Genomic DNA, 17239 nt, shown 5'->3' with positions numbered 1-17239 from the left:
GGCTAGAAGAAGGGAGAAACACAGCAGCGAGTCTGGGACGCGCACCCATAGACATAATCAAAGCCTCCACACCAATCCTCATATTCACAGTACCTGGCAGGAGAATATACTAGGTTGGTTGTGGCCAACGAAGCAGTAGTAGTCGTCGAAAATGCAAGTCTGGGATTCACACCCACATGAAGAAAGAGCCAAACCAATCTTCATACTCACAGCATCTGGCAGGTGAGTATACCAGAATGGCTGTGACCAAAGCCAGAATATCACATTCAAAGAAAAGGCGAGTCTGGGTTTCACACCAACATGGAGAGAGCCAAAGCAATCTTCATATGCACAGCACCTGGCAGTAGAGTATAATAGGTTGGCTTTGACCAGCAAAGCAATAGTGGCCAAGCAAGAAAACGCACAATTGGGTAGTACAGAGAAGACAAACCCTGGGACTCACCCACATCAAGAGGGAGCTAAAGCACTCTTCATAGACACAGTACCTGGCAGGATAGTGTACCAGGCTGGCTGTGAACCCAAGGAGAAGGAAAGAGGAAAAGGCCCTCACTGAACATTCAGAGGGCATGACAATCTGGGAGCAAGGTTGTCCTTGAATATTAAAAGAGGAGAAGACCCACACTGACCATTCAGAGGGCATGCCAACATGGGAGTAAGGTTGTCCTTCCTTTTGGAGTTTTTTTGCACCATTTTTTAAATCTATTTTGCGAGTTGGAACAGAACTAAAGAAGATCCCCTTTGCACATTAGTTTACGTTCTTAGTGCGAGGGTCGGAAAAAGGAATTTTGACACAATGGTGGACATGTGTCTTTTGGACTATCCTGACAGAGTCCTTAAAATATTATTTTGAAGCAGGGAAATCCCTCTTAGTATTAGGGCCAGGAAGGTATTTCTCCAACCCTTATTTGATTAATAAAAGTCTCTGTCAACAATTATACCACCTGCTCGTCGATCTCCTCTTTCCACACCAAGACATATGGTGTCAGGAATGGGACACTGACTGGGTTGATACAAACTAGGGACCCTTAGACGCTTGAAGTAACAGTGCAAGTAAAACATTCCATTTTCCACTGCTAAGAGGTCTCCTCAGACTCCTTCAATGACTTTTGCTTCCCTTTGGTCTTTCCATGATTGTCACTATAGAAGAGCTACATGGGAACGAATTTCAATGGAAGGTCTCCCTAGAGGAACAGGTCTATACCCTTAAAAGTACCATACTGAATTCCAAGATGGCGGCCGAGCTGAGCAGACGTGCCAGCTCAAGGCTGCAACATTAAGATCGCTAAAGAAGCATTGCTGAAGTCATAAGGAACAAGGAATCAGGTGGAGCCATTCAGGGAAGCAAAGGCTCTGGGAAGACGGAGGCAACTGTAAGAGGCCCCGGCTTTCACACCCAGCAAGGTGCCGACCCCAGCGAGAGGCCCAGTGTTCAGTTGGAGTGCGTGGGAGGGGCGGCCGCATCCCGCTGGGAGCAACACGCGCCACCACCCAGAAGAGTTCGCCCCCCCTACCGGCGACTGACAAGGAAGACGAGAAGGCCGCCCGGCGAGTGAACTGCCCAGCGGAGCGTCTGGAAGCCTCTCCCAACGCGCAGGCAACGGAAGGATTGGGCACCCGGACAGAAGAGCACCGGGGACTCAGATGCCAGTCGGAGAGGCGGGGACTGCCTGGCGGCCCGCGCACCATACACAGCGCCGAGGGACAGGGGGTGAGAAAGCACACACAGCACCACCGGAGGCAGGGTCGTGTTAAAAGCAGAGCGGGCACTCGGGGGTGATCTACCCCCTCCGGCACCCCGCCATTAGCTAACAGAGTGCCCCCGAACAGACGTAGGAGGGAATCCGGCAACGGCCCAGTGGACCTCGCCACAGAGGAAGACACAGCTCACGCAGGGACACAGAGGGTGAGAGCACCAGCACAACGCCAGGCATTGGCCCACAAAAATCAGAGGGGAGGAGGAGCCACGGGGGGCCCACACAAGAAACCTGAGCACTGCCAATACCCGGGGATACTCAGGGTGAACCCCCGGCCTCCCCTGCTGAAAACCTCCAGCGAGACCAGAGGAGCGGGGCTCTGCTCTAATAAAGAGAGGTCCACAATGAGAATAGAACCCACAATGACTCCCACAAGTCCCCACCGATGGCTGGAAGGGGGCAAGCTGAACAATCCCCCACGGCCCACAAGAACAAGCATAAGGGGCTGGTAGACTCCTCCAGGTCACTGATAAAAACTCATCAGTGCCATACGAGCAACACAAGCAACAAGTTCTGTACTATGTAGATACGCGGAGGGGGATCTACCTCCCCTCACCCCAAAGAGATTCTCGTATAATCCAATCCCCAAGAAACCAAGGACTCATCGCAAGCCAAGCTAGGGAGTAAAGGGACACTACGCCAGGGCGCCTCTCCTCCCAGGGACCACAGCGCTAAGAACTGCAGTCTCAAGCAGCTCCAAGTACCGCAGGAAGGGAGCTGCCAACACCATCCACAGAAGGGTGCACAGGAGTCGGGGAGGATGGCACATCTTCGCGCCCAAGCGAGAGCCCCATAGCAACACGAGGAGCACCATACCTCGCGCTCAGGAACACACAGGAGAGGCACACATGTCGAAGTCCAGGGGCAGACAAGCACAAGCCACGACTAATAAGCCAAAAACCAGACCAGAATTTGGTTCACATCTGGGGCACGAACGCACCATTAAACAACAAACATACCGCGCAAACCAAGAAAGGGGAAAGAGACATTGGGGAGGCAGACAACATAGACATGACCACCAAAGAAAACATGAAGGAATGGTTCAAAGAATTCCAAGACCAATTCATGACCTCCATGCATACCCAATTCGAGTCTATGAAGGGAGAAATTAAACGGGTGGTCCAGGAGTTGAAAATAGAAATAGGGAAGCTGGAGGAACGAATAGATACCCTGGAGAAGACGGTACAAAACCTAGACGAAGAATCACAACATTACGCGGAAGTGCAGGAAAGACTAGGGAGACTGTCCTACGAATTGGAAACCCAATGCGAAGACTTAGAAAACAGATCACGGAGATCTAACATCCGAATTAAAAATATGGCAGAGACTGTGGAAGACAAGGACCTCAAACAAGCTGTACAACAGGTCTTCCGAGAGATACTGGAAGAAGAAGATGAAGCGATAATTAAGATCGACAGGATACACAGGGCTGGCCCACGCCGTAGCGGGGGAATCCGGAGCCCGCCCCACAGATTTCCTGATCACAATGGGTTTGTACCCACAGAAGGAACAGATCCTACGGAAAGCCAGGACGATGGACCACATCAGAATGAATTGCTCAGAAATTCAGCTCTTCCAAGATCTGGCACACTTCAAAAACACCAGGAGATGGAACAAATTACAAAAGCACTGACGGCAAAACAAATACGTTACAAATGGACTTTCCCCTTCGGTCTATTATTCACATGGGAGGGGAAACAACAAAGAATCACCACAAGCGAGGAAGGAGAGCGAATCCTGAATCTGCAAGAAAAGGAGGGCGCACAGACCAACGATAGGGAACCGTATCAGGGAAGAAGGGCCCCAAGAGGATGGTCCACAGTGAACGCAAAATCGAGAAGAGTTACAGAACCATCAGGGCACAAATAAACGTTGGAACCACAGCACAGACGATAACATGGACCACCAGACTTCCTCCGAAATGAGCTATAAAAAGGCGACCACCGGCAAACAATGAGCAGCAGCGAGCTGGAATCACTCAACAATCCGAAGAGACTCTCAGTGAGGTTTAGGACTCCTCACACCATAGTTACCCCTGAGTTAGAGAGGGCATGGCGCAAAGTGCTGTATGCCCAAGCGATCGTAGGGCCCATCGCCCTCCTCAGGAAGTTATAAGGGGAAGCGAGGGGGAGGGGGCAGGAGAACCGGCAAGCAGGAAAGAAACCACGGTAAGCGAACTATCAGCAGTCTACAAGTCACAAAGAAACACACAACAGGATGGGGCTGAAGATCCTTACACATAATATCAGTGGCTTAAACTCCCCTGTCAAAAGGAAAAAAGTGGAGCACCAACTACGGCAAGGGAAATACGATATAATAATGCTACAAGAGACACACATACAGAAAAAAGATAAGGGGAAAATCTGACTCAAGGGATACAACAGGATAATACATGCAAATGACAAGGAAAACAAAAAAAAAGGGGGTGCTGATAGTTTTAGGCAGAAACCTGTGCAGTTCCCTTAGGGAACACTGCAAAAGATTTAAGACTACAGGTGTTGGCAGTAAACCAACTTGGTAGCAGTCTGTACCACCCAGATTTACCTGGTAGCTGTGGCTGAGCAGTCAGACTTCCCTCAAGAGAGTTAGGCAGTATGCAAAGTATACACAATGGGCACTCAGATACAATAATACAAGCAAACACTGACCAGAGCTTTGGTATCAAAGTATATAATTATTTATTTAAAAACACACGGTTTGAAACACTCCAGCACTCTTGTTGTAAAATATTCTAAACACAGTTACTATTGTAATATATACACCCCTTTTTCCTTATCAGATAAGTCACAGTAAAACACCACTTATTTTCATACAGAGGTGAGCGCTTAACTAGATGGTACTCCAATAAGTTTGTGAGAAAGGGAGGGAAAAAGACAGAATATGGAAAGGTACACCACTCTAAGGTTCAGGAACACTGTTAGCAAGGCAGAAGAGCAAAAGTCACTGGTGAGCCAAAGTCCAAAGGCTGGGCCCACTCTTAGAGAGAGCAGAGCACAAATGCGCCCAAGATCACACAGTTACACTAGGCTTAGAAAGTCTTGCAGAGGGTTCAAAAAGAGTTTAGAGAGGCTTAGGAAAGTTTAGCCAGGGTGTCCCAGGCTAACCCAGGTTCGAAAGCCGGGGGCTAAATCTACCCCGTATAGTCGGTAGCAAGGGAAGCCAGGCGGGACACGGTACCTTAAGTGGGAAGGATCCTCCAGCGGTGGCAGTTGTTCCTGGCAGTGGGTGCAAGTTGCGTCGTCATCCAGGGGAAGAGAAGATCTCGACTTGGAGGAAAGATGAAGGTCGTTGCACTACCAGGGAAGAAACCAGCCGCAGAGTTTTCCGGTTAAAGGTGGTACCTTTGTTTCGCGGTCGTGGTAAAACGTGGTATCCCGGTTGCCGGGGTGCTTGGCACAGGCAAGGCGGCCACGAGGTACGTCGGGAAGGCGAAAAGACGGTGAAACTGGTTATCCCCACCAGTCAAAGGAAGAAGACTCTCCGGCGGGAGATCTCCTCTGTCGTTGGGAAAAGTGGTGAGGCGGTCCAGCAGGGCTCCACCGGTGGTGGTGTCGTGGCAGGTCGGCTCAGCTTCTCCCTCGTCGGGTTCTTAGGTCCTGTGGCGACTTCTGAAGTTCCAGTCCCCAAAGCCCTGCTTTTATGCAGAAAACCCCCATTCACTCAGCCTAGCTGTCACTCAAACATGCTAAGTGGTGAGCCGGCCGGCTCACCACTTGGGCCAATCAGGACGGAGTGCGACTTGAGTTGCCTAGGCAACTCAGTCCAGGGTGCCTAAATTCCCCTCCACCCCTCCTAAGTACCCCAGACAGAGTGGCACCACTTTGGAGGGCTTCTGTGGAGAAGCCCGCCAAAAAGTGGAACAAAGGGCTCGACTTGGGTTGGAGTCACAGAAGAGAACACAAACGCCATTTTAGAATCAAGTTTTGGCAAAAAATACCACCCGGAGAATTAATATTAATTAAATAATGGTTACAACATAGAGATCTCTCCAGCCTACAAAGGCCCACTGGGTCGCCCGTCATCCGGCCTATTAACAGCTACCCGCATAGGCTCAGGCATCCATATCATCAAGAAAATAGAAGCAACCTATGGATTCTTGGCTGTCCTTGCCACATGGACGGACGAAACCGCAGTGGAAAGAAAACCTTCTCGAGAACCCCTCGCTATCATCAATGCCTATTGGAACCCTCAAAAAACAACACCAGAAAATTTCTGCGATGAAGCCGCCAACATCATTGATGAAATCAGAATTAAACATCAAACCCCAAACATTCTTATATGTGGGGACCTAAATGCAAACTGTGTAGCACAAGCCGCGCCAAAGGCAAAAGCTTCTCCCTACACTCTGGCGGAGTCAAGGGGAAAACTATGGCTAGCATTAATGACCTCCAGGAACCTCCACAACGCAGCCAACGTTATGAGCGACCAAATGCTGATACCTACGTGGGAACGTGATAGCTCATCAGCCACCCTCGATTACATTTTTGTCTCTGAAAAGGTCTACCAGCGCATAACCTCTTTCGAAATAATTAGAACAAAGGCTAGCGACCACAACTTACTGAACCTCAAATGTAACACCAGTGTGCGCGACCATCTATTCTACAAACCATCGATCAGGACAAATTCCCAGGCTACCCGTTTGTGTATGTCCTCCAAAGACATCAAAACTCTGACTGATAACTACAAAAGCTTAACTTCTCATATTGAAGTGAAAGACGCATTCTTCAGAGACAGCTACATTCCTCTGCTCCTTCCTTTCAAAAAACCACAGAAGCTCACCAATGATCTAAGGTCTAACCATAACCATGTGTATAATGCTACCCTGGTAACCAAACGCAGATCCTTAAGGAAACTAAAGAAAGAAGCAGCGGCATTGAACACAGCAACCCTGTGGGAATCTTACCATACTGAGAGGAGAAAATACCAACAATGGCTGAGAAAGGTAAGATGTGACCTCTACCAATCAGATGCAGAGAGTTTGCTCAAGGCTTTAGCCACCAAAAAATCTTGGGACCTCTGGTCTATGGTCAACCAAACAAACTGCCATCCCAAAACCCAAATTATTAACTCTGTCACCGAAGAAAACTGGGTCAAACACTTCTCAGAACTCTTTGACTCACCTCTAACGTCTATCGACCCTCCAACGAGACCGCTAGAGGGAAAATGGGTGGACCTCTCAGACGAAGACGAGATAAAAAAAGTCATCAAAAGGCTGAAACTATCAAGAGCCCCTGGACCGGACGGGTTAGCAAACTCTGATTTAAAAGAATACCCCGACGACTGGTCAGCGGTATTGAGTCTGATCTTTAAAGACTGCAAAAACCAAAGGACACTACCTGATTCCTGGACTCAGGCAGTTATCGTCCCCATTTTCAAGAAGGGCATCAGAGAGGACCCCTCCAACTATCGACCTATAGCCCTGCTGGATGTCACAGGTAAGGTCTTCGCCACAATCCTCCGGAGCTACTTTCAGAAATGGGCACGGCTTTCTCACTCTACTGACCCACTGCAAACTGGATTCCAGAAAAACGCTAGCACTGCAGCCAATATAATGATCTTGAGTATCATTAAAGACAAAGTCTTGTCGGGCGCACCAACAGTTTTCCTCGCATTCGTCGACCTATCTCAGGCGGTCGACAGAGTTGACAGGCCTAAACTATGGAATAAACTAAAGACATGGAACTGCCCTGATGAAATCCTGGCTCCCATAATCGCCCTCCGTCTGAACAACCAAGGTCTACCATCTGATCATATACCTTCCCACCGTGGAGTGAAACAGGGCTGCCCGCTGGCGCCCGCTCTTTTCATATCGTTCCTAGGTGACTTTAAAGATTCTCAAGATACGATCAGGTCATTTCCTCCCAAAGTCGGCAACGTAAGGGTCAATCGACTTCTATATGCCGACGACCTGATAATCCTCGACCATACACAGGTCGGACTCCAGCGCCAACTGGACAACCTCGCACAGTACACCAAGGACAATAATTTGGAGATAAACGAATCAAAAACTAAAATCTTGATCATGCAGAAAAAGAGAAATAGGAAGAAAGAAAGCCTGCAGTGGTTCCTCTTCAAGTCAAAAATTGAAGTCGTCTCGGCATTTAACTATCTTGGGGTCGAAATTGACAGCTCTAAGAACGCATCTAGTATGCAACAATCTTTATGGACAAAGACTAAACACCTAACAGCCCAGCTCAGAGCAGTTGATAGGAAATATGGCGAATTTAGCCTGTTACCTGCAATCCAGTTCTATAAGGCAAAAGTAATTCCGTCCCTGGTATACGGCATGGATGCAACCCCTTCAATCCCGTCCACTCTCTGGCCTAAATTGGAAGGCTTTATCTGGCGAACCGTACTTGGTCTTCCAAAATCCACATCGTCTGCTGCAATAAGGCGAGAACTTGGCCTGCTCTCCTTGACTGCAATAGTGGCCCAAAGTACAATGCAACTATTTAGAAAGATTCGACACCCGGAGAGCCTCCAAATATACCGCATGATTAACAAAGAAATCACGAAAGGAAACAACCAGATGCTAAAACACTGGGTTGAAATTCAACAACAAACATTGCAGGAGATTGCGTGTTCAGAAGAAGATCTACTCCAAAATCCTTTAAGAATCAAATCGAAAATGGAATGGCTAGATTGGATAAACACAAACGAAAAAGCAGTATCAAACAAACTGCTAAGCCATCTGCCACCTGCTCCTAACAAGCTTAGAGAACCTATGGAGTACTGCACAAAGTACCATAGTAAATTGTTAATGAAAACTCTACTAAAAGCTCGTCTCAACCTACTACCCACCCAGGAAATTTTAGCTATCAGAGCAGCATCTAAGGACAAAACTTGTCGACTCTGCAAAAATTCAGACACAATAGAAACTACAAGACATCTACTGATGGCCTGCCCGGCGATTGCACAAGAAAGGGACGCCTTCTTTGGCCCTCTACGCATAAACTCTTTCATAGACGATGAAGATACGTGGTGGAACCGTCTAATCACAGGAGCTCGTACTAGATGGTTAATTCCGAAGGCTAAACTTCTAATCATCGCCATGGAAAAGACCAACCTCCATTGATGCCAACGCGAATTTGTATCCATTAGCTAGAAGGCGTCCCAGATCTCCCCGCACAGTCTAGACGACCAAAGAGTCCATCTACTTCGTAATGACGAAAAAAAACCGCTTTGTAAAAATCTAAAAAGATTATACACAAATTTTCAAAAAATAAAATAAATAATTAAATAAACCGGCGGTATGTTCGAGGCTACCGTAAATAATTAAATAAAGATAGTAGCCTAAAACAATGGGAAATCCCATAGGAAAATATTCGCGGTTGAATATAAAAAGTAGTATCCACTGCCACCAGCCAAAACTCGATCAGGGGGGACGGAGACGTGTCCCCTCGACTAACAGACCCCGGGGCAATTGAATTGCCCCAGCCAGTACGTCCACAATATGATGGTTTGTACTGGTTCTGTTCAGAATTTAAGACTAGTAAAGTCAATGGTGACTTTACATGCCCTGGGAGACAGTAGTCATTCCCAGGGTATGGAGTCTATACTGGGGGGTCACTATGACACCCCTGTTTTACTGCACTGAGGGTGCTGTGTAACACACATCACAAAAACACATGAAGCCCTATGGAATAAAAGACCCCATAGCTCATTAAACACCTCTAGATTCAAAGAAACACACTCAAATCATGCCCAAGAGTGAGGGTAAAAGAGTCTCACTCTTGGCAGGAGAAAAAAATAAACCCCAAAAATCCAGCAAAGCTGCTGGGGGACTCACTAGGTTAGGAAATTCAGCCTAAACAGAGAATTCTCCCAAACAGATAGCCTTCGCTGACTCCCTCAACATCCACATTAGAGAAACACTAGACGATAAGCAAGGGAGATAGGTAGCAGTTAAAATTCGAATAGAGAACCGTCACCCGACCCTCGCAACAATATACACCCCCAACACGGCCCGAAATGGATTCTTGAGAGACACTCTGCACAATCTGGAAACCTTCTCGCAAGAAGAGATGATTCATGGTATGGAATCCAGAGAAGGACATATCGTATCCTCACCTTTCTCTCCAAGGCTCCCCGTCGCAAGCACTTAGAAACTCCATGCAAAATCTAGCATTAGAAGACGTCTGGCGGAAAATTAGAGGCCAGGCACCGGGGGTCCCACATTCATGGCACAAGCTCGAGAATCGACTAGAGGCGTCAGTGAGCCTGATAGGGGAGATACAAGAGGTAGAGACGAGTCCCATATCAATATCTTACCACGCCCCCATGTGGATGACGCTTCCGGACATTCACAGACAATCCGGTCTGTGGCGATGGACCCCTCCAGGAGAAGTCATCCGAGGCCCAGTGATGCGGGAGACAATCCAAGGCTGCATAGATGACTACTTCGCCCAAAACAACACCCGAGATGTGGCAAGGCCACAATCTGGGAAGCCTTTAAGGTGCTCATTAGGGGCCACTTGATCGCTCTACAAGGTCAGAAATATAGACAATCCCGAAAATGGGAGGAAGAGCTTGAACACGACCTGGTGAAGATCAGAGAGCAAATGACATCAAAGCTAAACCAGAAACTAAAGAGAGCCTATAGACATGTTCAGGGTCAGTTGGAGGCAATTAGAACAAAAAGGGCAGAGAACCAACTGCTTCACTTGAAACACTGGTACGCCATGAAAGCCAACAAAGCAGACAAAATGCTGGCGAGACAGCTGAAAGGTAGACAACAAAGACAAACAGTACAGGCACTGAGAGACAATAATGACCATGTGAAAACACAATTGAAGGCTATAAAAGACATATTTAGAGACTATTACCAAGAACTTTACTCATCGGACAAACCAAAAGAGACAAACCAAACAAATTATCTAAAAGATTTAATACTGCCAACTATAACACCGGAGGAGAAAACAGCACTTAACGCACAAATTTCGGTAGAGGAGGTCGCGAAGGCGATAAAAGACATACCGAAAAACAAAGCACCGGGCACGGATGGGTATACAGCCACCTTCTACAAAACATACGAGGGGGCCCTAACCCCAATTCTCACAGAGCTTTTTAACACCTTCAAGGACTCAGGTAACATCACAAACTCAATGAATGAGGCAAAAATACTGGTCTTCCATAAGAAAGGGAAGGACCCAGAGGTCCCAGGCTCGTACCGCCCCATAGCACTAATAAACCTAGATGCCAAACTCTATACCAAAATTCTAGCCAACAGACTCTTCCCCCCTACTTCCCAATTTGATTCACCAGGATCAGTCGGGATTTATTCCTTGTAGAACAACATTAGAAGAATCGCGCACCTGATTGAGAAAACCGGGATTACAAACACCCCTGCCGCCCTCCTGGCACTTGACGCAGAAAAAGCGTTTGACCGCGTGGAGTGGACCATGCTCTTCAAAACGCTGGAGAAAATGGACCTTGGCAAAACCTACATCTACATGATACGGGCCAACTATATTACACCAACAGCCAGAATCGCAGTGAACGGGGAACTCTCGGACGTAATAAGAATAGAAAGAGGCACCAAACAGGGTTGCCCCCTCTCCCCACTCCTCTACACAATTTTACTGGAGCCGCTGCTGTCAAAAATAAGGAATGCACCCGAAATCAAAGGCATTTCAATGGGAGGATCAATACATAAAACAGCAGCCTATGCGGATGACATGCTGGTCACCCTAGGGGATCCGCCAGACACACTGCCTCCACTAATGCAAATGATAGAAGACTTTGGACGGGTCTCAGGCCTAAAAATTAACCGTCAAATGTCAGAGCTAATGATACTGGCAGGAGACAAACAGGAAATACAGATGCGCGCAAGAGAGCTACAACTCTGGGTGGCGATAGAAGGAATCAACTACAAGGGTGTCACCCTCACCAATTCAATTAAAGGGCTATATGTAGGGAACTACCCGCAGCTGCTAGACAAGGTGAGAAAAGACCTGGACAAGTGGACCCCCTTAGCGATCACAGGGTGGGGCAGAATAACAGTGATAAAAATGACAATACTCCCCAGATTACTCTACTACTTGTAGGCACTCCCAATCAGAATCCCACTGACGTTTTTCAAATCATTAGCCAAAACGTTAAGTAACTACATTTGGCAGAAGGAAACCCCGAGACTCTCCAGCAGTGCACTCACAGCCCCGAAGTCAGAAGGAGGCTTGACACTCCCACACTTCCGTAAATACTACGAGGCGGCCCAACTGTGGGTCCTGAAAGAATGGATCCCCAACACCAAAAGTTATAGGCGGCACAAGACCGAGCGGTCGCAAGGAAAAGCCTTCAACATCTCCTATGGACCAGCCCCGAACATAGACATCCAAATCTCAGAATCAGCAAGATCATGGGTGCAGCGTTGGAAATCTGGAACAGAGCGACAAAAAAAGAAACGCTGACAATTACTCCAGCCCCCTTCATGCCGCTGTTTGAGAACCCGGAATTCAAACCGGGCATAGAGACAGACAGGTTCAAAAAATGGTTAGATTCCGAATTTACGAAAGTGGGGTACATCTATGAGAACCATCAGATCAGAACATTCATGGAATGTCGCACACTCCTCGGCCTCACGGAAAAAGATAGATTCCAATACGAGCAACTTCATCACTGGCTCTCCACTCCAAGGATAAAACTGGTGGCAACGAGAGTCTTGACCCCATTCGAAGCATACATTTTGTCACACACTGGTGATAGAAAATGTGTTTCCACAATGTACACATTTATAAATGTCCAAGCGGAAGACACAAAATGGCAATACATGAAGAGATGGGAAACAACTCTGGGGAGGGTGTAATGCTCACCTGGTATCCACGGGGACGTCACTCAGCCTGTTCTGACCTCTTTCGACCTCGAACCCTCCCCTGGAGGCTATTCGACTTGAGACTGGGCGGGAAACACAGGATTGGTAGAGTTTAACTCCCTATTGTCTCTGTGTGCTAGAACCCCTTCTTCCCCGGGGTCCAACCCTTCCCTTTGATCCACAGCTCACCTTGTTTTCTTGGATAGTGTGCCTCCTGTCCTGCCTTCAGCGCAGGGGCGTGTTGATTGAAGCGGGCTCGTTGCTGCGTAGTTACTTCACTGGCAAAAGTCCGACAGATAAGTAGAATGAGTCTTTTGAACAGTTCTCTAACTTCGTTCCTTTCCTTCCTTAGATGATGGCCGGCGTCCAGGGGTGGCGGCGTGCTGCTGAGATGAGTAGCGCTGAGGGTGAATGAGAGCGTGATGCGCGATGCACCCCTTTCGTATTTGCATTGAACGGAGTTCTTTTTCTGTGTCTTTTAGGTGCTGCGACGTTTTCAGCGTGAATGCCGGTTATGAAGAACAAATGCGGTGGGTAAGCGCGGTATGCAGCGCCTCTAGATGTTTCCACGCTAGATGGTTGAGAAGTTCCGGAGACAGAGTTCCCCCAGAGCGACTGGGATTCAGGTAAGCGTTTGAAGCTCGTACAGTATTTAAAAATAAGCGAAGATTTTGAGAATGCTTACTAATGCCTTTTTTCTGTTCTTTTCCCTTTTCCTTAGGAAGCGGTGTGCCGGGATGGGAATGACACCGCCAAAGATGCCCGAAGAACAGAAGGAGCTATGACTGATGGGCAGAAGATGCTGCAAGGTGAGGCTGTTCCTAACGGTGTTCTTGTTCTTGCAGGAGCCGAGCGCAGAAGAAAGATGCAGGCCTTCTGGAGACCGATCCGAACACGGTGAGTGTCACGCTGCAGGTGCAGAAAACACATAGCATGTTTCTCAGCCTGGGTGTGGATTAAATAGTCTCTGGGTACCCCATGTGCCTCTGGGCTGAACCACACCCAAAAGACTAGACCGCACATGCAGCTCTGGGAACCAAAATATGTGGGGGCATCCATCTTGTCCCCATCAATGCACTAAAAGTCCAATCCCCAATGTTATCCTATGGGAGTGAGTGAGTCTGGTGCCACAACGCGCCAAGTCTGACTCCAAGGGGGTCTTTGGAGGGATGGAGAGGCCCTTGAGGGCCATGTAGGTGATCGTGGCCTGGCTCCAGCCTGACATCTTAGAGGGCTGGGGAAATGAGGGGCAGGAATCATGACAGAGGGAGATCACAAGAGATCAATGGGAATGCGTCTGGCAAATCATCCCTAAATGGACGCGGGCGATTCAGCAGAGAGAAGCCTGGACGGAGATAATGATACAATGGCACTATACCCCAGAAAGATTACATCGAATGTACAACTCGAAAATAAACACATGCTGGCGGGGCTGCGGCGGGAGGGCACATGGCGACATACCTGGTGGGATTGCCTGATACTGCAAAGCTTCTGGTCCGAGGTAAAAACCCACATGCAAGAGATGTTTAAAGGGGCAGAACACATAAAAGAAGAGGTGTGGTTAGGCGGATTCTGGGATCCCTGAGATAAGATGTGGACGAAGACCCAGAAGAGGAACTTTATGGGCCTCTGGATAGCCGCCTGGCTAACAATAGCTCAAAGATGGAAACAGACATCTCCGCCTTCAACGATAGAATGGCTACAGAAAGTTTGGCAATCCATAGCGATGGAGCGCTTAACGTATACGTTACAAGGAGATCGGCAGAACTTTCGAACAGACAGGGGCCCGGTGCTGGACTTCCTTCAAAGTGACTTTATGCTACAGTGGTGCCCACACAAAATCAGAATACTGGACTTGTTTACCTGAGGGAACTTTAACATAAGGCTATATCATGAACTGGACAAACATTGCCTGCCGGTGGGGTCGCTAGAAGGGGGGGATGAGGGACGATGTTCAAGTCCCACAGTTGCTCTGTTGTGTTATTATTCAAAACGCAATAAAAACAATTTAAAAAAGTACCATCCTAAAATACCTTTGAATACCCATTTGTCAACAGAAACTCTTATTTAAGGGACGGCCCCTAGCCTACGGAGCCAGACTCTAAGAGTATTCCATCTGCTACAATAGTAAGCTAAATCTGGTATAAAACTAAAAGAGAAAACTCTGCCAATAGGGTCTATGAGAATAAAACTTTTCTATCTTCAGAACCAAATACCCCTTTACCAGACATGAATATTCAGGAATCAGAAAAAATGTTGGTGAAAGAAATGTTTTTATTTGGGGAAATACAATCAGAACCTTCCCCAGAAGTAGATACACAGGAAATAATAATAAGAGAAAAAAATGCCCACCTTGGAGACCCTCTTGCAGCGCTTCAGAGATCACCAAATACAGACAGAGAATCGGTTCCAGGAAGGGACAAGTTACTTAGCTGTAACTCCTGTTCTCCAGAATGGGTCTTACATGGATTTGTTAGGCTGCGACGTCTCGGTAATATTAAACCAGCCAATGACATTCGTCCTCCTAAGCTCCACCCCTGGTGGCCATCTTCAGATTTGGTTGCGCACTTAAAGTGGTAGTTGGAACCAAGAAGAGCCAGAGAGGGGAAGGAGGGCGGTTTCACGTGTAAATCCAAGTAAGCCCCATGCTGGAGAACAGTAGTTACAGGTACGTAACTTGTTCCTTTTCCAGCATGGGGGGTCTTATATGGATTCACATGCTCGTGAATATTATTACACAGTAGTACATACACACAACCACAGGAGGTGGCAAGGCTCACAGAAGCCATACACTTACCCATGGAACAGACTCACCTAATTCAAACAGGCTGCGAAGAACTGCTTCGCCAACTTGGGACTCTTCCCTGGAATCCCTGTCAACACAGTAGAATCTTGTGAAGGTGTGGGTAGACCTCCACCTAGCAGCCCTGCAGATGTCGAGCAGGGGAACACCAGAGAAAAACGCTGTGGTCGATGCAATGGCTCTGGTGGAATGGGCTCTCGGCCAAGCTGGTGGCGGCCTGTTGGTCAGACGATGGCAATGCATGAGACAGCTGGAGAGCCACCTGGAGATGTAAGCCTTAGATGGGGCCTTCACATGTCCTACAGGTCCAAAACTGACAAAAAGCTGAGAAGTCTTTTGAAAGCCATTAGTGCGTGTAAGATAGAACTTCAAGGCATGCGTAACATCCAGCAAATGTAAAGATCACTCAGCAGGTGAAGAAGGGTTTGCAAAGAAAACCGGTAAAACCAAAGGCTCGCTTAAATGAAAGTCCGACAGGACCTTTGGCTTGAAGGAAGGATGAGTTCGCAGAACCACTTTAGCTGAATGGTATGACAAATGTGGAGGCTTACAGGAGAGAGCCTGCGTTTCCCCAAACTGCCTGCCTGAGGTGATTGTCACCAGGAAGGAGGTTTTCCATGACAGAAACTTCAAGGAGGCCCGATGTATAGGTACAAACGGAGGCCCCATCAGATTCGACAGTACTACATTTAGCTCCCACGTAGGGGCAGGAGCTTTCAATGGAGGGAACTGTGAGAAACCTGAAGGTGTCTCACCCGCTAGTCCCCAGAGATCTGTCATCCAGGTGGTCAGGACATGGCCATCGCTTTTGGATACAGTTCTTGGGGGTGGACTAGTGTGAGAGGATCACCTGGGTGAGGGTTCCTCAGGGAGTGGAGGTGGGACACTGGATGGTGAGACACTGTAACACCTTTACCCCCTCCTACCATATGGTAGAAAACTTAGGAATTCAACCCCCCCTTTCCCAACACAAACACTTGCTCACAGACAGCTCACTGTGAGAGAACACAGACTAACACCCGAGCCGTATACCTGACATGTCCCAATATAATGGTCAGGCAATTACTGATCATTACACACACCTGACTTCCATCACACTTCCCCACATGGATAAAAGGCGGAGCTCAAAAGCACACTCTCAGCAAAGCACACGAGGAAGCAACGGTTTGGAGATGGCAGTTTAACACAAGGTTAAAGACGGCAAAACCGAAGAGGATTGCAAGGAAGGAAGTGCCCTTGACCTTTTCAACAAAAGGGTGTTACTTTCAGAAACCCTCGCGAATAGGAAACGTAAGAGCAGGAATCGAGGCTGAAGAAAGCTGCATTGTGTGTCAGAGGTATGCAGGGCTCTCCAGCGTCGATAGTCAAGGCGGGGAGAATCGGTTGCCGCTGTGGTACTGTCCTTGGCTCCTACAACAAAGCATCGCCAGTGAAGTCAGCAGAGCCGGTGAGTTGTGGAGATTGATACCAGACCGGTCTGTGCTGAAGTCACGGTTGTAAGCAGCAACATTGTATAATCAGAACTAAGGGGAACAGCCAAGATACAATACCATAGAAAGAATGGTCCAGCCCCACGTGGGTGCTCATTTGAAAGTCTCCGTTTGGTATCCAGCTGGAAGGTGAAGCAAATGTGAAGAGTTATAGAGAATTGTGAAATCGAAGTGGTCCAGCAACGGGTCAAGCAAAACCCTGTGCAAATTCGAAAGTCTTTGATAGTTGATGAAATCATAAAGGAAGTTGGTCCGAGCCCGGCAGAAGAAGATCAGCTAAAGACCTTTTGGATAAAGCAAGTTATGAACATTGTGTTAAAAGGAATCTGAGCCTGACCGAGAGGGATCTGAGATCTGAGCCCGACCGAGGAGGATCTGCGAT

At 47.9% G+C, this 17239-nt stretch overlaps 1 protein-coding gene across 2 annotated transcripts in view; it reads right to left on the bottom strand.

The window, feature by feature from the left end:
- The window catches only part of LRRC9 (leucine rich repeat containing 9), a 2495628-nt gene that overhangs the window by 449367 nt on the left and 2029022 nt on the right, over positions 1–17239 (bottom strand). The window lies entirely within an intron of this gene.

This window comes from Ambystoma mexicanum, chromosome 14, assembly GCF_040938575.1.
Source record: "Ambystoma mexicanum isolate Mex_15411 chromosome 14, UKY_AmexF1_1, whole genome shotgun sequence".
Lineage (NCBI taxonomy): Eukaryota > Metazoa > Chordata > Amphibia > Caudata > Ambystomatidae > Ambystoma > Ambystoma mexicanum.
Note: the sequence above shows the minus strand (reverse complement) of the source record. Positions and strands in the feature narration are given on the sequence as shown.